General features: G+C 42.3%; 1 protein-coding gene across 3 annotated transcripts in view; it reads right to left on the reverse strand.

Moving 5' to 3' along the window:
- Positions 1 to 21,352, reverse strand: part of KANK1 (KN motif and ankyrin repeat domains 1) — a 130,219-nt gene that overhangs the window by 91,003 nt on the left and 17,864 nt on the right. For 2 of the 3 annotated variants that reach the window (XM_066180710.1, XM_066180708.1), the window contains exons 1-2: positions 16,213 to 16,249; positions 6,996 to 7,128 (exon numbers count right to left, since the gene is read on the reverse strand). The gene's annotated coding sequence lies outside the window, so the exon portion shown is untranslated. Of the gene's footprint in view, positions 1 to 6,995; positions 7,129 to 16,212; positions 16,250 to 21,352 lie in introns of those variants that run through there. The other variant, XM_066180709.1, reaches the window with a different exon arrangement.

A 21,352-nucleotide genomic window follows, 5' to 3' on the forward strand; every position in this document is an offset into this window, starting at 1 on the left:
ATGCTTCAAGATAAATGATTTTATATTAACAGTAAAGGAGTCAGATTTACAAAGCCAGTAAGAATTCATAAGTTTTGCATTTTAATCACTCATAACCACTGTATTTGATTTACTCCACAATTTCCATCAGAAAATGAAAAAGTTTTGAAGAATGAGTCATTCTCAATGTAAATCTCTAGCAAGCCTCTGTCAGTCATGTTAGTCTTTTTGCCAATGTTTTTTCCTGCCTTCTGACAGCAACATCACAACCAGTTTAATTACTTCATTACTTAATGGCTTCTAACCTTAAAAGACTGCAAAAATATGGAAAGTTAAACTAATACACACCAATTCCCCGTGGAATAAAAGAAACCATTATAAACACCAGTACAACTTGTGAATTCCCTATCTGATAACTTTTTACAAAGAAAGGAAAAAAAACTCTATAGGGGTCTAGAATGCTTCTATGAAAGGATATGTATCTACAAACATAAACGGGGGAAATGAAATTGCATAATTCTAATACAATATTTCCTTGGCACAAATTGTACATTCCCTTAGCTGTATTACAATAACAACCTCTGGGAAGTTACCATTCCAAAAATTATAGCTTTAAAAGAAGTTTTCAGTGCTGGACATCTGTTGGGAGGACTAAGCCCCTTGTAGTTTTGCTGGCAAGTTATTTTTTTACTTACATATTTATTAATTTCCAGTTTTCAGCAGTTCATTCTACCTTCATTCAACTAGAGGGAAAGAACTGTTTAGTTTACAGCACAGTTTTATATGCAAATTATATTCAGTAGAGTCTCTACTCATCATAAGTGTCAACAGGAAAAAAGGCGTGACAGATTTAAGGCTTGAGATTTTTTCATAAACTTTGAAGGAACACTGAAATTACAAAGCACACTGAACTCACTGTAAAGCATTTTCTCTAAGCATGTGCCAAATGAAGTATATTAAAACGTTTTTTCTTCTAAATGTACTGTGAGACTTCATGTTTCATTTTCTATTTCTAAATATCTGAGATAATTAGGAAAGTCCTGTCTTCAGCATAGAGTCAAACTTAACGTTTGCTTAGCTCCCCCTGAACTTAAGTTTGTTTCTACTCTGTGAAAATATTTCCATTACATTTAGTTAACACTGGAGACAAAGGAAATTTTCAACCCCATTCAAATCAAAATTCAAAAAACTCAGAGTTTAAAATGAAGAGATATTTTACTGCCAGTAGGAGGGGAAAACGTCTTAACAAATCAGCCAGTTGTTGCACTAACAACATCAAATAAAGAAATTGTAGAGCTTACTCTACCCTTTATCAATAATGCATGGCCGCGCACAGACAATTTATAGCTGTTTTCCATCACTGGGTATTGTGCAGTACTAAATTAAGTTGACAAAATCCAAGGACAGTCCACCCACACAGCTACTGTGAGCCAGCCAGGCCACTTTGAATAAACATTTTAAAGGCATAAAGTGAGTTTTATTAGCATGCTGAGACACAGTTCCTAGTGGACAAAGCGTCTCCTTTGAAAAACTAGAAGTACAATTTAGCAGAAAGAAAGATGAGTTACTGTTGTGCCTTACACAAGAGAAGGCTGCAGAGAAACAGCAAAAGAGGAAATTAAAAATATATAGGTAACAACTCATAACCCTGAACTTGTTAATATTAAAACATGAAACAAGAATATTTACTTTCTATATTTGAAACTGATTGTCATTCTCACAAAACCCTGAGAGTTGCTGAATTGGTGTCAGGTTCTGACGGCAAAAGAACTAAAACCCAAAGATGTTTAAGTGGGATTATTTTTATGTTTAGCTTGTTCTAAAGATTATTAGACTTTTCTTTTTCCTGATCCTTCACAAGCCATAAAAATCAGTAAAGCACACAACCCTTTCATCAATATAAAGAAGTAGTTACTGTACTGAAATTATAATAGGTCAGCAGCACTTATTGTGCCAGTAAAAAAGTGAGGGGTGGGGTCCCTTCCACAGACCAAATTCACCAAAATGAATGACATCAGTATGACAGTAGTTGGTTGCTCTTGGTAGCACCACTCCCATCCACAGTGGTCCCAGCACCTGAATGCCAGAAAGGCAAGAAACCATCATGGACCTTGGAGATTCCAAAGACATGGGGACACCAGCTGGTTTTCCTCACATTTTGAAGCTCAGTAGGTGTGGAAAAGCGGATCTCCTGCCATGTGTCATTACTCGATGACCTTGCCATTTACATGGATAGGAGATGTGTGTACAGCTGGAAACACCCAGACTGACTCTCTCGGGCTCTGTTGTGTAAAAGCAGTTCAGAAAGGGGACAGAAGGTTCTGACATAGACATGCTGCCATGATTGGGAAGCCTGTGTGCCCTTCCTCTGCAGGCCTCCCTCCAGCAGCGCATTTTGGATTGGCCCTGAGCCCTTCCTCATAGAGCAGTGTCTCTTCCTCCTTGCAGGATGCTGCTCTTCGCTTGGGTGTACCTGGGCTCTTGCTCTTCTGGAGATTACTCTTCTACCAGGAAAAGCATTTGAGCATGGAATTTATCTTTTCTAGTGGCAAAGAAGTGTTTTGGTACAGAAGGAGAAATGCTTGGAACAGGCAAAATAAGGAAACTCACTGTTGCTGTGACTAGGCTGGTTGCAGTTCCTGTGTGGCCACGTGCTGCAGACGTGTCCTGGCTGTAGAAGTGGACACCCTCAGCCAAGCAATGGGTTTCACTTCATAAGTGAAGGAACTGTGCGCAAAAAGTGAGGGGCTCTGGGACACAAGGCAAAAGATCTGCACATCCAGCAGTTCTACCTGGATTCCTGCATATTGGACACCAATATGGATGGACGGATGGCAGCACCACCAGGAGCTAGGTTTGGGTCACACTTCAGACTTCTACTGCTGTTTCTTTCACAGTCAGGCTGCACAGCTGGATTCCCTTCAGAAACTGGCTCCACGCTGTGACCACCTCTTCATACCCAGAGCACCGCTCCAGGCAGGACCCTCCAGGCCTCTCTGGCAAAGCGACATGACAAGGTGACACAGAAATAAATCCTTCTGTACCATGTGGGAAGGTGGAAGCTGTAACACAGCACGGCTGGGCAGCTTGATGGCCTTGTGGCGTATTTAAGCACAACCACAAATAAGGGGAGGAAGGATGAAAGAACCAGAGCTTAAGCCACAACTGTTTTAAGTTAGTCAAGTGGAAATACCTGGTCAAATAAAGTGACTGTATTTAATTTGGCAGGTGTTGAGAGAAGAAAATCAACTCTTTTACAATACATGTATTTTCGCAAAAAATCAGATCTCCCTTGCACATGGAAGTATTATCAGGGACCTCTGAAGCCAACTAATCAATGTGTGAAACTCCAACTTAACTGCTCCAGCAAGCACAGAAAACTCACAAAGGCCAGATTTTTCAAGATAAACAGAAGCATAAAAAAACTACAGCTTAAGAATCAGCTAAGCAAGGTGATTGTTGAGCATTTGTATTTCAACCAGTCTGTATTTTAATCTGCCAGAAGTGCAAGACTTTCTTCATAAGGTTGGTTGTTGTTTTGGATTTTTTCCCTTTTAAATACGCTGAGTTTCTGCTTTGAAAAGTGAAAATGGTGTTTTGAGTCTGATGATATTGCAGTAAACCCTTTTTTTCACATCATATCAAAGTTAAATCAAGGCTACAGGACACAGCTTTGAGAAACCCCAGGCAATCCAAATTAAGCAATCATGCTTTTATAAATGGAAATTAATTTTAATAAGTCTGTTGCTCATCTCACCTTGCCAAAGTCTGTGATCCTATCAGAAGTGCAGTGCTTTAGTGATCTGCACAGGGATCATATTCAGTGAAGTTCAGAAATAGACAGAATGCTCTTGGGCCTTCCCCATGGAGTGTATTACACCAGTGAGATGCTGGCTTTGTAATGCACAGGCAAAGTGCATTTTGCACCTCAGTGAGGTGTTCATTAGGATTTCAAGGTATCAGTATCTGTACAAAGGCAAAATGCCTTGAGCACAATGAAATGTTGTGTTACACGTCATCACACCGTGCCCGGTTTTCAAATACTGTGTTCTGCGGAGAGAAATTAAGCCCACTTCTCCCCGAAACTTGCTAAATTAGTAACCCTACCTCGTGTGCTGGCATTTAATTGGTGGCACATCTCTGTGCTGATGGCTGTTGCCAGTAATGCCTGTACTCCCCTGCCCTGTGTACCTGCCCAGCACTATTGATATAACTGGGCAGCTCACCATGCCACTCCTTGTAGGGACAAGTAAAGATACATATACATGGATGCATGGATATAACTTGGAGGGTATCTAAATTCAGAGCACCTGAAAAGGAAATATCTTCATCCTCTGCTCCTCTCCATATCCACAGCCTGGTGACAAGAGCTGACACTGTCCACTTCTCGGTGACTGTACCTGGTGCTCCTGCGCCTTCTGATGCAGTCAGCAATCACCCCTATTTATCAGCTCCCTGAGAGCAGATACAAGTCTGCTCTGGATTTTCCACCCTTTCTGCAATCATACTATTCCTCTCTCTCTGCATGCCCTTTGTCCTCAGTTCCCACCCTGTACCTCACAGGGCCACCCACTGCACCCCACTGGACACACAGGTTGTGACTGCACTATGTCACTGGCACCTGCTGCAGTGCTTTGGCAGGTCTGGGTATCTGCAAAGGCAACCTGAGAGCCCCTCTGGGCATATATGCACATTTCCTTCACTTGGAAACCCATTGCTTGGCTGAGGGTGTCCACTTCGACAGCCAGGACACGTCTGCAGCACACGGCCACACAGGAACTGCAACCAACCTAGTCACAGCAACAGTGAGTTTCCTTATTTTGCCTGTTCCAAGCATTTCTCCTTCTGTACCAAAACACTTCTTTGCCACTAGAAAAGATAAATTCCATGTACAAATGAATAATCTCCAGAAGAGCAAGAGCCCAGGTACACCCAAGCGAAGAGCAGCATCCTGCAAGGAGGAAGAGACACTGCTCTATGAGGAAGGGCTCAGGGCCAATCCAAAATGTGCTGCTGGAGGGAGGCCTGCAGAGGAAGGGCACACAGGCTTCCCAATCATGGCAGCATGTCTATGTCAGAACCTTCTGTCCCCTTTCTGAACTGCTTTTACACAACAGAGCCCGAGAGAGTCAGTCTGGGTGTTTCCAGCTGTACACACATCTCCTATCCATGTAAATGGCAAGGTCATCGAGTAATGACACATGGCAGGAGATCCGCTTTTCCACACCTACTGAGCTTCAAAATGTGAGGAAAACTAGCGTCTTCATATCTTTGGAGTCACAAGAGTCAGGAGCCCTTTACCTGCCCCATAAGCTGGCAGCAATTCAAGTCCACATCTGTAAGTCCCAGATTTACTCCACACTCAAAAGCCAAACAAACTGTCCCCACCGCTTGTTTGTGCTCTGATTAAAGCTGCAAGAGCAGCAAAAGAAAAGCAATTAGCCATCATAGGTAATCACAGTTGTCAAGAGACTAAATCCTTCCTCTTCAAAAGAGAAGTTCAGTTTTAGGTGTGTCTTACCTCTCATCTAACTCTGCAGCACATTGCAGTGCATGTAATAAGGTGGGCAGGCAGCGACACTCTAAGTGTAAATAAAAACAGGATTCAGCTGCCACCTTAAACAGCAGTTGTCTAACCTGAGGCAATTCAGGAGTCAGCAGCAAAGAGCCTTACATAGCCTTTACTTATCTGGGTTTCCTTCCTTAGAGATTTCATTCAGACCATCCTTTTGCTGTTGCTCTTAACCTGATCTTTGCACAGAAAAGAGGAAGAAATATCTATAAAGCCCTGTCCTGCTGGGGTATTTACACCCAGTCACTGGTCACCAAAACAACTCTGCAGTGGTAAGAGGCCATGCTGCTCACTGGGCACAGTATAAACATGGTACTGACTCACTCTCTGTCACTCTGGTCTGTGGCTGGTCTGCTGTGCTGCTGAGAAAATCCAGCAGCACTAAAGTGCAGCTGACAATGCATGAACGACATGAATCCAAAAGATGCATAGAAAACATGGATAATTAATGAAAGACCAAACTCCAGTCAAAGCAGAATGGTCACTTTTCTAGCTACAGTCATGTTTAGCTTCATAGCCTTATTTTTCCTGGTGGAGGCATTCTGTAGGGACTGAAGACCACAACTACTAAATTCTAATACATAGATAGAAGAACTAAGGCATGTGAATGGAAACATATACAAGAATTTAAGAGTGTAGAATTAGTGATTTAGGAAAAGAAAATAAATTGCTTCTTCATTAATGCTTCTTCAAATTGCATGGATTTTGTCTTACTGAAGTCAGTGAATTTGCTTCTAACCAACAAAGACTGATAGCTGGGTCCAACACAAGACCGTAGGTTCAAGTAGTTTTGTGCTGATTTTTACCAGGGTGGAGTTAATTTTCCTCACAATAGCTGATAAAAAGCTATGCTTTACATTTGTGCTGGTAACCGGATTGATAACACATGGACATTTTAGTTATTGCTGAGTTCATGCACAGTGACAAGGCTTTTTTGCTCCTCATACCACACCACCAGCAAGGAAGCTGGGGGTGCACAAGGAATTGGGAGGCAACAGGACAGGACAGATGACCTCAGCTGACCAAAGGGTTATTCCAGACCATATGGCATCACGCTCAGCATGTGAAGAGGGAAGAAGAAAGAGGGAACATCTGGAGTGCTGATGTTTGTCTTCCCAAGTCACCATTATGCATTATGGGGCCTGGCTTCCCTGGGATGGCTGAACACCCGCCCGCTCACGGGAAGTGGTGAATTAATTCCTTGGTCTGCTTTGCTTCCCTGCATGGCTTTTGCTCTCCATATTAAACTGTCTTTGTCTCAATGCACAAGTTTTTCACTTTCACTCCTCTGATTCTCTCCTCCATTTCAGGGGTGAGTGAGCAAGTGGCTGTATGGGACTAAACCACAACAGGTTGATTAGAGACCAAGAGGTGGGGCTACGACAGCTTGTCGAACCACGTCTGTCTTGTTCCCTCTGCCCTGGCAAAAGAAATAATATCTTACCTTTAAAGACTGTAACCCAAGTGCCAGTCTCTACTTTCCTTTAGGCCTTTTTAAACATCAGACATAATACAGCAGATTCAACTAATTCAATGTGTCAGCATTCAACAGCACATTGAGGAACCTGAGAGTCATCCTACAAGAAGAGAAATTAAAAGCACCAATTAATCATTGCATATGTTGTGCAATATATCTAGTGCTTAAAACTGCTGATGCCTGGTAGAGTCATGCTGCTGAACAATAAAGAAATTACCACAAAAATTAAAGGCTAAGTTATTTTTTGTTTCCAAAGTGAAATGCTCAAGCACATTTGGGCTACAGTACCTTGGGGAGAAAGCATCCATCTTGCAATAGCTGTGCCACCCTGCCCTGCCTTCCCAATTTAAATCTTTGTTCAAACAACAGTCCATGTGAATGCACAGAAACAAAGCTCCAGGCATGTCCAGCCACACCAGTTACAGAGACACAGCAGTAAATGTTGGTAACCTGGATTAGTATAAACTGGGAAATGCATTAGAAGCCCATGTGAGCTAAGTATTAGCACTTTATAAGCGAGGATCTTGATGTGTGTAGAAGACACATGGAGGTACTTTATAAACTACAGGAAAAAGAGAAACATTTACAATGGACTTGGCTAATTTCCCTGGACAGGCTTTTCTCAGAATTCCCATCTTGCAAGCACTCAACCCATACTGAGTAAAGACACTCCAACAGCAGCAGAGTTCATACCTGCATCACGATGGCACACAAGGCAGCTCTCTTCCTCCACAGCAATTCAGCACAGATGTCCCACCACTAAGGTTGAGATACCTGCTTTTCAGCTCCAACACATTTGGTGTGTTTAACCCCCCAAAAGAGCAATCTTCCCAAAACTAGAGGCACATCCAAACACACACACACACAAAACAGGGTTCCTTGCACAGAGATATCCTGCCTCACTCACAGGCAAGAGTCCAGGTCAGCTGCACCCTGAGGCAGTGCTGATGTGACATTGACAGCTATGGAGTGATGGGCCAGCTGAAAAACTCATCCACCTGGTTACTTAAGAGAGCTTTAAAGATTAATTTCAGGTAAAAGACACTTCTTACCATCCGAGTTGTGAAGTACTTCCCCTAAAACATTGGTACGAACATACAAAGTGATCTCTGTCCCAGTTTGTAAAAACTATAGAGATGGGGGCTTAATGGAGTGCAAACAAATCAGACTAGGTAAAAATTACAGAGTTTTTATTATAAATTAATATATTGTCCTAGTCCTACAGTGTTTACAAATCCTAAAAAAAGCCTCCTAAGGGTTAATTATCTTCATACACTAAAATAAAAAGTTGCATTTGAAGGGAAACGACAAGGGTCCATGTCTTTGGGAGGAGTGAAGCAGGAAACTAAGTTGGACACCTGCATTTGTTAAAAAACCAGAAATCCAAAAGCCCCAAGCTTAGAGGAGCTTTAAATCAGTATTCAGTGTTCTTAAATTACTCCAAGAAACATGCAATCAGTTTCATCCCCCTTCCTCTAACGCTTTTTCAATACATTTACTTTTACTTTTAGCTATTTATGCAAAATATGAATGTTTTATACAGCAAGTTACCTATTCATTACACCTTTAAAATGCCTTTCTTATAATGAGGGTATATTCCAAACTGATTACAGACAACTCTATTTACATAATAATAAAGACTGCAATTGCTTAAGGAAACTTGAGATTATAGGAAACAAATTATATCATTGGAGCTCCATATCACAGATCATAGGAAGTACCACAATCACTGCTTTTCTGTATAACCTCCTCCACTACACTTCTGTATAAAGCAGTACAGCACTTTCCAGATGTTCAACCAATAGTTATACACCCTGGGCCACTGTTCAAGGACATAAAAACCTGACTTTCAAACCCCCGCTGCCATGTGTCCCTATACCATGGAGTCAAGATCATTCAGGTGTTTCTCGTGGGTTAATTTTTTTCCAACAGATTTCATTTTCTGCTCATTGTCCCACAGCCAGCATTAAGTCCCTACCAGGTACTCTGTGATTTTCAGCTGAAGAGAGTTTATGCCCACACTTGCTCCAAATCAGCCTGAAAACACAGTAACTGTTCAACACCAAGGTCTAAAATCAGGACATGGCTTGAGCCCCAAGATGAACTAGTAACAACGTTGGGGGAATTGCTCCTTTTTGTCACGGAGGAATGATTAAAAGTCAGAAATCCTCTGGGTGTTAAGACTTATCACATACCTGACTGTTTCCCACACCAGACGGAAAGAATGCTTCAGTTTCACTTTTTACCCCAAACAAATCACAGCATGCATGTGTACACAATCATCTGACTCCTACACATCCAAGCATGACCAAAACAAAAAACCAGTACACTGTATACCCATTTTTTCCCTTATGGGGAGAACAAACCACACCTAACAGGTATTAATAAAAACACCAAGCATTAGAAAACATTCTGTTACAATGGGTATTTTAAAAAATGTACGTAATACTAAGCAAAATTTTAATCTGTACAAAATGGATGTATGTATCTCACATAAAAAAGCAAGTGTTCTTCTAAACTGCCCCACAAATCGCAATCTCATTTGATTTCCAGACAGAAAATTTACTCAGTGATTAACATAACTGTGTTTTAAGCACAAGGAAAAAAAGAAAAGCAGAAATTATAACAAACGTGGTCAAACACTTAAGCAGAGATATTGAATATACAGTGGCAGTGCATTTACTGATAAAGTTGTAATTTTTACATGAAGTTTCAACCTTCATAACACTTTAGATTTAAGCTAAACTTGCTATGCAACCGATACTCCTTGAAGTCCCGAACAGTGTCAACAATTTTTAACAAAAGGTCCACATGTTTCACAGGATACTTCACTAGCCTGACAAGTTCCCTACAGATTGGAATAACACATGTATTCCATCTTCTCCCCTTTTCCATTCTAACACTGTACAACACCTCTGCCCACACACTCCTCCAACACACGCACTTCCCTCCAGCAGTCAGCAGCCTGATTCACTTATCTGAAGAGAAATTTATGCTGGCCTGGAAAAACACCAGCCCCCTCAACTGCCCAGGACATGCCTGGATAGCTTATTGAGATATGCCTCAGATGCTGTGTCCATCAAGCACTGCTAAGTCAGCTAGAGATGTCCTGTGCGGCATCAGAGGAGTAGTTACATTCTCGGTGTGAAGGAGGCATTATTTTAAAATAAATTTGAAGGCAACATGTGGTGAAGACACTATTTTCTGGTGAACGTGCTCTACATTTTGTGACAGAAAGGCCTTAAGTAGTCAAAAGTACTGTTAAGCCTTGGTACATTTCACAGACATAAGTTCTCATAATGACTAAAGGAAATAACTAAGGCTATGTCTGGGTGGCACAAAGCTAATTACCCCTTCAGAGACACTAATGAATCTGGGCAGGGCACCACAGTAACATGACTGCTCTGGCTCGGGAATCCCCCAATGTTGATGCACTGCCATTTGGAATACTCCCCTCCCACCTCTTTCACATGAAAGAGTCTTTCACTAAAGATGAGCCCTCCATAGAGGGATGTTTCATCTCAGAAAATGTGTTTTACTGAAAACTGCGATCTTCACCATAAAATACTGAGCTGTACATCGCACCAATTCTTGACAAACAGTAAAATAATCAAGCAATTACTGAGCATCCTCAGCTGCTAGGAGGAGGAATGTGAGAGGATATACCACTGACAGTCTCCTGGGCTCCAGAAGAAAAGGTTCAGGTCAGCATCTCAGAGGAGCTATGTGTAATGATAATGGTGATTCGTCAGCTGCGGAAATTCGTGCCACATTTTAACAGACACATTAAAACACACCAAGGAGAAACCCTCTAGAACCAGTGTAAATGTTCTCCACTTAGTAAGCACCAAGTAGCAGATAATGGTGTGGTTGTTAGCAGGGTAGAAATTGTTGCCAAAGCGACTTTGCTTTCAACTTTCTGGAGATAAAACAAGTCCTGGGCTAAAGCCAGAACATTTTATCTGCTGTATCTGATGCCACCTCTTGGTACCAAGATGTGCTCTTCACGTACTGCAAATGGACTTTGATCTTCTTTGGACTTGTTAAAACACATTCAATAAGGAACAACGTACTCAGCAGTAGCTTAAAGCACCTGTCTCATTAGGAACTGGTTTAAGAACAACCAGAGAGCAGTAGGGAAGGGGAACACCTGATACACAATACAACCAGCAGCAGAACACAGCCTCACACCTATCCACAATGAAGAGTGAAAAGACCCAGAAAGGTCATTCCCTGTGGCACAAACAAACCAAAGTCAGGGAAGCGTTTTGCTGCCATGCAGAACAGACAATTTCAGATTCTGAAGAGTCCCTGTCTAGGTCCCTCTTTCTCCTCCCTACAAACATGTTTTTTAAAATGAGCCTCTCTCCACAGACACAGACCTTCTGCAAAACACAGTGCCATGAATTCAGGATTTCCTTAAGTGAAATGGCTCATGTTGCAGGTAAATGGGATACACCAGCTCAGCTCGAAGCTGGCGGGCAAGGCTGGCTTCTCACGTGTCTGTCAGCTCTGCACAGAGGTCAGAGCACAGGGAAGGGCAGCTTCACCTTGGGTTTGTACCACAGTGTTCAGAGGCTGGTGGCTGGTTTCAACACGCAGGCTGTTCCTTGTAGCAAAAGCACAGGGACAACTGTCTAACAGAGTGCATTGCCTTGAGACAGGAAGAAATCACATTGATTAAACGGTATCAAGAGTCCTTGAGATTTTCATGGTCTCAGCAGAGAGGACAAACACTCACGTAAGTCTGCCAGATGCAGTTGAGAAGAATAAAACACTATAAAAAAGCATAATAATTCACTTATGAGGAATTAATTCGCATTTGATAAATAGGTGTTAAAGTAGCAGTTTTCACACATAAAAATACTTCAGCTCATGAAAAATAGAAAGGTTTCATAAAAGACACATTTTCTACCCAACTCATTTCAAAAATATTTACAAATGTTGTCAAGACATACAGTATATATTTGAGTTTAACACTGGCTAATAAAAGGCTCTCTCCTTCAAAATTATTTTTTTTTTAACCCACAGGCTGACTGTGAACTGTACACAGTAAAAGTGACAATATAGGTGAATGCTCCAAACAACAAAAAACTAGTCAAGATGGTGACAAAACCCAGCAAGCCATACAAACATGTGCTGAATCTTAATAGCTTTAGCTGTCATATCAGGTGAAGTTAACTCAGCATTCAGAGGTCAGATACGTGTTCCATTCCCTGCTCCAGAGCCTTCCCTACAGAAACTGTGGAGCTCACGCTGGGCTTTGTGAGAGGAGACCTTTGCCTGGTAGGACAAACAGTGCCATGACACAACCACCACAGCAATGGAGATCTTCAGCTGGCAGACGAACACCTGAGTCTTAACCAGAAATGGGCACAGTTCTGAAAAGAAACAGAACGAGCATCCTCTCCAACAACCAAGGGGGCTACCAGAGATGAAGCCTCACTGACAGCGCTGGAATTCACCCAGAACTCTTTTTTCTCCCATCTCCAGGGGGACTGTTATTCTTGGACTTCACCTATATAGTGGTTCACATCCAGTGACTGAGGAGATAAAGTCATTAACACACCCAAGTCCTGTTTGTGAGGATTTTTTTCCTCACACACGCCCATGTGCAGGCAGACATAATTCTTTGTTCTCTGGCTGCAAAACTCAGCTACCAAATCTTAGCCCAGATTTAAAAACATAAAGTATTTTCTATAGCTCCAAAGCAAGATGTGTTTTACAAGGCCAGTTTAGATGGGATACTTGATGTTAGGCAAGGAATGGAGGGAGAGGAAGGTGTCACAACAGAAGCACAACAGAAGCACTGGTGTGAAGTTACCTAAAAAAGTGGTTCAAGAAAGAAAGAAAGACCCCCAGCTACCTATCTTCTGCTTTTAAAATTCCTCCATACACCAGTTATATCCTGTACTACATCTCTTACCCAGTTATATCCTTTGCTTGTTTACATCACCATATCATAAAATACTGCTGATGAGCAACAACAGACATGATAAATCTGTGCTTGCTTCCTTAAGGCAAGCAGAGATTAGGAAAGGGCATGAAGGTATTTCTTCTGTCTTGCAATGAAAATGAACTGCAAAGGTGGGGAATGAAACTGAGAGGGGTCATAAAACACTGTCTTGCTTGCCTTGTTCCTGGGTGAGACACATGATGTTCCCAAGGAGAGCCATTTGCTTACTCCTCTGGTCCCATCTTGGCTGGACAAGCAGAGGAAGGGAAGGAAAGGGGCCTGGGAGCTTTTAAAAGGCAGAAGATATTTCACTAAGTATCTTAACCTTTAAAATTCAGTTAAAGATACAGAACTGATAGATATTATCTCCAGGAGCAGCAGATCTGAAACACTAATAACCTTTATGATTCCCAAAAATGTTTATTTTTGCTAGATTTCAAGCAACAAATGCCAGGTATCTGGCAAAACTTCTCTTTGTGTTCTTTCCCCATCCTCACAGAATATGAAAACATTCCCCAGATGTCAGTCACCACTACACATTTTCACGGGTGTAACACAGCTATAGCTAACAATAGGCAACTGGTCTGCTCTAGAGGCATGCCAAGAACCTCCATCTTAGGGAATTCCTGTCCCTCACACATTCATCTCCATACCTAGGCCTGAAGGCTGAAGCTCCCTTTACTTAGGGACAGGGAAGATCCTGAGACTTTGAGTCAGAATGAAAATCAACAACAGAGCTCACATTTTCCTCTGGCACCAAGTCAAACCCTGGACCAGGTCACTTCTTTGCAGCTTAAGCTTTCCATATGCACATTACCTAGCTGTCTTTAGGGATTTTTTTAAGTGGACCTTATGACCATCTTCCTAGTGATATTCTGAAGTCTATATTCCTGAAGGATGGGAATTTTGGAGGGGCTGTGGTAGACTGGCAATCAAAACCCAGCACTGTTTGGGAACGATCCTCAACACTCTCCACACACTCCTAGTCATAGCTCTGTGGAAATTATGACACTGAGCCAAGATGAGAAAAAAGCCTCCATCGTATTTTCAGCCTAAAGCTCTGAAAACACAATCAATTTATGAACCCCAGGCTGCACAGTGCTGTTGGGTGGCACGCTCCTCACTGCAGCACACTGCAACAAGAAGGGTCCTCAGATGTTGCATATTGCTGAGGGCCATTGTCATGGCAAATCTGTTTCCCTTGTGCAAAAAGAAAAAAAAAAAGCAGATATGACAGCTGTCTCATCAGATGCTCTGAATCAATTTCTTGAAGAAGAGCTAAAAATAAGGTCATTCTGAGTTTGCCTCCTGCGAAGCAAACTAATCCCAAATAACTACTGTATGTTCCTGTGCCTTCAAGAGCACTGTGTTCTAGACAAAACAGCACACCAGACATTTTAGATGAGAGATGGTAGACAAAAAAAAAGCATTTCCAAGGATTCAATGACCAGGAAAATTAAATAACCAAGTATATGGCCTCCAAGGAAAAGAACAGATTATTCCCCAGAATTCCACCACCAGCTCGCAACAGAACAGCTTTCCCCAATTGAACTTCAAACCCAGTCAGTGTCCCCAAGAAGCAAAGCAGTTTGTCCCAGCATAAGGAAGACAAGCAGAGGACAAGCAGGACACAGGCAGTGCTGGTCAGGATGTTCTTCTCTTCTGAAACTTACCTATGGCTTGCATATTCAGCAATGGCTTTGATCAGGAACTCTACTAAAGGCAGCATACACAAAAGGCAATATTTTTGGAATCATAAAATTGTTTGGCTTGGAAGGGACATTAAAGATATATAGTTCCAACCCCCCTGCCGTGGGCAGGGATGCCTTTCACTAGACCAGCTTGCTCCAAGCTCCATCCAGGCTGGCCCTGAACATTTCCAGGGATAGGGCACCCAGAACTTTCCTGTTCCACTGTCTCACCACCCTCACAGTACAGAATTTTTTCCTAATATCTAACCTGAACCTATCTTCTTTCAGTTTTAATCTGCTCCCCCCCGTCCTGTCACTACATGTTCTTGTCACAAGTCCCCCTCCACCTTTCTTGTAGTCACCCTTCAGATACTGAGAGGCAGCAATTAGGTCACCCTGAAGCCTTATCTTTTATGGACTGAACAATCCCAGTTCTTCCAGCTTTTCCTCACAGGACAGGAGCTCCTTCCCTCTAACCACCTTTGTGTCTCTCCTCTGGACTCACTCCAACAGTTCCATGTCCTTCCTGTGCTGGGACCCCAGAGCTGATGCAGCACTGCAGGTGGGGTTTCAGCAGAGCAGAGCAGAGCAGAGGGGCAGAATCCCCTCCCTGCCCTGCTGCCCACACTGCTCTGGATGCAGCCCAGGACACATTTGGCTCTCTGGGCTGCCAGTGCCCATGGCTGGGTCCTGTCCAGCCTCTTAAACCACCAATATTCCTGTTCTTTCTGCCAAAAAGTAAGTAGCGAGACTCTCCTTACAATATTAATACTCACTCTCTCTCTCTCCACATACAGAATACCACCACCCCTCTCCAAAACCTTAAACACTAGATTTTCATGCTCCAGCTCACAGACATTAAGGCTGTAGTCTAACAATGATCTTTCAAAGCAGATTGGGGAAAGCACACGTGTGCACAGTGTGATTGTCACTGCATGTTTCTCTTGAACTGCTAAAAAATGTCACCTACATGCAAAAGTTCCACCTACCCACACAGCGCATAAAACATGAAGGTCACTGAGCAGTGTGAACCTCAACCCATTCTGCCTGTAAAGTTGTAGGCTCTCATTTGCGAGGGCAGCCAGCAAAAGGCAGGGGAGGGAGAGCACAGAATGGAAATGCAGATGAAAAAGTCAGCACAAGCTCTGCAGCGCTGCTTTATCATCTCAGCCTCCAGGTCACCACGGATGAAAAATCACCAGTTTAATTGTCGTCCCACCACCGATTCTGCCGAGCAGAATTTGACTTGTGTGGGACTGTCCGGGTTGTTGCAGCAGTTTGCAAATAGTTTGTGCACCATAAAGAGAAACCAACCAGGCTTACAAACACACACACACACACTTTTTAATACTCCTTCGACACTAAGTACTGCTATTCAAAAACAAATCACCACTTCAAGCCACAAGTACTCTCCCATTTAGATATATTTTAAATAGCCCATTAGATTGTAAATCCAAAACCTACACAGTGACACAAACCTGATCTGATGTCACTATTTCCTGAAAGACCAAAAAACCCCCCGTATTAAGAAACTTACAGGGCTGTTAGTCCACCGTTTCCCTCTGGCACACGGTACATTATTTAACTGCAATGCCTGAAACAGTAACTTGACCTCTCTGGGAAGGTGGGCGGTATTATTCAAGCTGAAACATTAGAAACATGCATAATTACTCTGGGTATTCGCCACACATTCTTTCATCCGTAAACCAATATGAATGGAAAAGTCACACTGACACTCCAGGCTTAGATCATATCCCAACCATCAATCGCAAAGATTTTTTTTCATGAGCTACCAGGAGAACAAAATTTCTTTGAGAGAAATTTTCTCTGGACTTAACTGTATGTTACCAAGATAAAATGCCAGTGCTGCCAGCTCAAAGCCAAGACTTCAGCAGGTTAAACCATGAATTTTGGGCTTTCTGCCCCACCACTGGCAATACTGTAATTTTGTTTTCCTTCAACCCCACAAACCCATTGCACCCATTCACGTAGCACTTGTGAGGATACCTGCTGTAGCACCAACCACATCCCATCATCCACCATCCACCTGTTCCTGCAGGGTGATGCCTCACACACCTGAGTGGTGCCTGCTTGCTCCTCAGCAAACCCAAGGACCCATGGCAGCATCAGACCATCCATAGGGCTGGGTGGGATGAAAACCCACTGGAAAGTTAACAGGCAGATGACACAGGAAGCAAAGAAACCATGTTTGGCCCTGACTCCAGAGGCATCTGCAGCTCACACCACAGCTGCCTGTGCTCATGGCAGTTCCCCCTTCACACCAAGCATACCAAGTGTCCCCTGCATAAACCCTCGTCTCCCCTTCAAGGATAAAGCAGCATTCACCTTTAAAGTTTGGGGTGGCAGAACCACAAGAAAAATGAAATACAACAAGCCAATATCCACAGCTGGAGCTGTGAAATAGACATTTTCAGTACTTTTAAGGTTTTCAGTACTTTTTAAGGCTAACAACACAAAATCTTTTTCTGAAGAGGGAGAAAATGGTGTTCACCCCACAGAAGAACTGCACACACATGTCAAATAACAGTTTTCTCTAGCTACGTTCTCAAATTCATCAAAATCAAGACCTAACTGCACTCCTGACCAAATGAGATGCAACAATATCTATAGCTGTCCTGAACCCAATTGCCCCTGAACTTATTTTGATACCAACATCTACATGTTGCTGTTCTGGACAACTGACCTGACCAGCCCCTTGCTACAATGGAACTTCCAGAGTTCCTGATTCAGCCCATTCACTCTTGGTGCTTGGCACAGAGATATATTTGGAATACAAGGTATTCATTTCAGGTATTAGGGACAATGCATGCATCTGGAACACTGTTCCAGCAAAGATACATGAATAATTCTACAATCATTCTTCTGCTTTGCTTTTCAAGCAGTCCAGCTCCCTGCATCTCTAGTTCATCGTTATATACCTCTAAAACTTTGGAAATCGCAGCAATGCACACAGGGAAGCACCTCTTGATATTTTAAGTCAGATTTCGTAGTATCAACAATGTGTTTTCCCTTTATGCAGGATAACCATGTATGTCTGGGAATACAAGTTGCAACTGTAACTTCATAGAAAGTAAAACTTAAGGGCAGTATTTTCTACATGTGTTAGAAATCTCAAGACATGAAAATTAGTCAGTGTTAAGTTATTTTGACCATATAACCAGAACTTGCTGGAGGTTTTTTGGTAAGTTTTAAATAAGTTTTTGTAAAAAATGGTTTATGCATAGTGTAAAACAATGCACAACCTTAATGTCTGTGTACTTCCTTACACACGTGTGAAAAATGTGGACAGCTTTATTTTGAAGATTCTCGCCCTCCTCCACATAAACTAAAATAGAATTAAAAGGTGACAGTGCAACCATCTTAAGCCTTACCTAAAATATCTATTCAAAAGGTCTGAGGTATGCAACGAAAATGCTTTCAGTCAAACAAAACTGACTTGTGGTAAAGAGAGGAAACAGAACAAAGACCTGAGTTTGCATCAGATGTTGGCTGCAATCATTTAATTGCCACTTCTTTAAGAGCAGGAATTTCTCCAGTTTGTTTCAGAGTTTGCTATTCCAGAAAACACAAATAAAGGGAAAAGTCAGCATTATAGTTTAAGATTCCAGTTTTGAAGAAGTTTGATAACCTTCCCCAAGTCATTCCCCTGGGAAAGAGTTGCTAGAGAACAGAGCTAATTAGGGTTTGTCAGTTAAGCTCTCTCTCCTGCTTTGTTCAGAAAGCCTGGACAAATAGCTTATCCATGGATAGACCTGGGGGCCTTTCACAAATATTTTGTATTCCACAGCAAGCTTAGGCACATTGCATAAACATCTGGAGTACGAACTAGAAACATGAACACCTCCCTGCTCTGCCCTGCAGCGAATGTCTTCATGACACTTTCATCAGCAGCGACAGAAATAAACCAGTATTATTGTGGGCTTCCATCCAAAAAAATGTTGTCATGTATAGACCCACATGAGGACTTGGGGTTAAAGGGAGGAGGGGTAATTCAGGTGCATAAACAAGTGTTCCAGTCTTCCTCCTCAGTAGTTAAGTTCTGAGAAAAAGAAGGAAAGAAAGAGCCTTGTATCATTATTAAAAGAGAGACTATTTCCAGAATGACTGTAGACTAGACTGCTTTGGAGGGAAACGGCAGTGAAAACAGGTATGTTCATATTTTCCCTGGAGGGGCAGTCCAGTTTGGAAGTGCTCTTAGCTCCAGAAGTTAAGAAAAAGACAAATCATCCTGAGGTATTCTGGCACCACCCCAGACCAAGAGCACAGAGAAAAACCACAGGCACGGTAAGAAACAGGGGCACCTACAAAATGACCCTGCTCTTTTGACCATGCCAGGGCCCAGGACAGATAAACCATTTGCTCACAACAGAGCAGATACTTTGATACCACATTTGACAGCGTGGCTGTACTGGAGCCAAGAATGTACTTGCTCCGGGAGCCAAGCTATATATAAGGAGGGAAAAGCACACAGTTCTCTCTAGCATGCTTTCCCCGGAGTCCCAGGAAAGCAACATCTGTGCCTTCAGTTTCACTGCAATTCTGCAGGCATCTCTGCAGTCTATCAAGCCTAACCACCGAGCAATTCTTTGTGTATTTATTTTTCAAATCTGTAGAGCTGTACCTTACCGTACATTACAGCAACTGCATAATAGGTGCAGTTTAGCTACCTCAAAATATTACCAGGGAAACAAAGTCTTTCTCTTCACTGCTACTCCACAGGAGAGCACCGAAGGCTTCAGCTAAGAAAGACAAAAGGCAACAGCAAACAACTAGTGTGATAAACTACCATTCACATTTTACTCCAAGCAGCAGTAATTAGTCATTTAAAAATACACAAAATCCATGCATGTGTTAAACATGAAAGAAGCTGTCCTGAGAGCTAGATGCTCTGAGATCACATTTCAAAGCAGCGCAGTATCATTCTGTTAATCTTTTGGGAAAACCAGCATGGATATTCTGCTGCAGTGTAATTAAGGCAGGAATTCCAGCCCCTCCATTGTGACCTCCGCAGAAACCCCAGGGGTCAAGAGTAGTAGCCTGTACCCTGCTACAGTGCTAATACAGCTGTACTATAAACAAAAAACCTCCTGCAACAATAGTGCCAACAAGTTTCAGCGAGGGAAAGGGGGGACATGTGGATACACTCAAAATACACTGCCACAAAACAGCTTTTTAACACAACCGTAAGTGAAAAGTTGTTTTTCTAAAGGTAGTTGCAGAAATTTCATTTTTACCGTGGAAAAAGGCTGACATACTTACTTTCATGCTTTATTCTCAACAAATATCCACGCTTATCAAAACAGCAATTAAAGCCTTGTTTTCTTAGAGCAATGTTTAGTGAACAAAATGAAGCCAAGTGAAAGGCAGCTTCTTAAGAGTGAAGCTCTACACAGAGAGAGGGAGGGTGTCTCGGGCGGGCCAGCATCAAATCATGCAAAGAGATAATCAGGTAGGGTTTTTTTCTCGTTCGTACCCTTTGCAATCTGAGAACAGTGAAAGAGGACACCACCTAGCAAGAAAGTTGCTAATTAATTCCTCCTCACCCAGGCACTGCAAAGCTTCTAGCTGCAAAGTACCTGCTTAGCTAGGAATAAGTACTCGATAGCATTTTAAGAAGGGGCTTCATTTGTTTTGAAAAATGCCACTAATAAGACACAATCATCTCAAGATCTTCTCTTAGGAGCAGCGAGAAAAAGTGAAAGTAAAGCACCATGGCTCTTGCCTGACTAATTTTCAGGGCACCAACTTACCCTGCACAGTGAGTTTGGTGGGAGGTCAGCATGCCAAAGGCATAGATGGTTTCAAACGCATAATGAGAAGAGATCTCGTATCTCTTAGTTGAACAAGTTTCCCTGAAATAAACCATTTCTGCACAAGTTGCAACAGGGTAGAGATGCCTTGCTGTGAGGGCAGGACCAGAATGCAGTTGCAAGTGACATGCCAGTTTAAGACATGGGTAGCTACTGCACTTTAAAACCAAGGAAGCAAGTCTCTTGTTTTAAGTGTCAGTTATCTTGGATAAAGGGCTAAAAAAAGATGCTTGGACATAGCACTAAAAGACATGAGTCACACAGAAGAAACAATGGAAAAACACTCCACAAAAAGAGTCCAGCACACTTTTCACACTATGGATCTCAGGCATTCTGCAAAGACTGCTCTGTTAGTACTACCGCAATACAAATAAAAGAAGTTCCAATAGCAAAAGCCAAACCTCTGGGCTGTCATTCGGCAGATACATCCAGAAGTCAAGCATTCTCTGAAACATCTGCACTCAGCTGTAGCATTTTGGAGTGGCAGAGGAACACCACAATCCTTAAAAATGTACATAAAATATCCACCTGCCTGAACACTGACTCAGTAATCCAACATACATTCCTCCTTTTCATTCCATTTATTACTGAGATGTCCCTCATTTTAGCTAGGACAAAAGCCATGGAGTTATTTACATTAACATTTTGGGTGGTTTTGTTTTGTTTTTTAATGAGGAAGGACAAGCTATAAACTTGTGCCATACCCAAAGCAGCTCTAATCTCATTGCCCTTTTCCAGTCACATTAGTAGCTCCCAGCACTACTTCTCTTCATCTTTGCCTTACCCAAAGTGAAGCAGGAGCACCAAGACCATAGTCTTCACAACTACAGGAGCACAACTGGGCAA

This window comes from Chamaea fasciata, unplaced genomic scaffold (assembly GCF_029207755.1).
Source record: "Chamaea fasciata isolate MVZ Bird 193981 ecotype frontalis unplaced genomic scaffold, bChaFas1.0.hap1 SCAF_4, whole genome shotgun sequence".
In the NCBI taxonomy this organism is placed as follows: domain Eukaryota; kingdom Metazoa; phylum Chordata; class Aves; order Passeriformes; family Sylviidae; genus Chamaea; species Chamaea fasciata.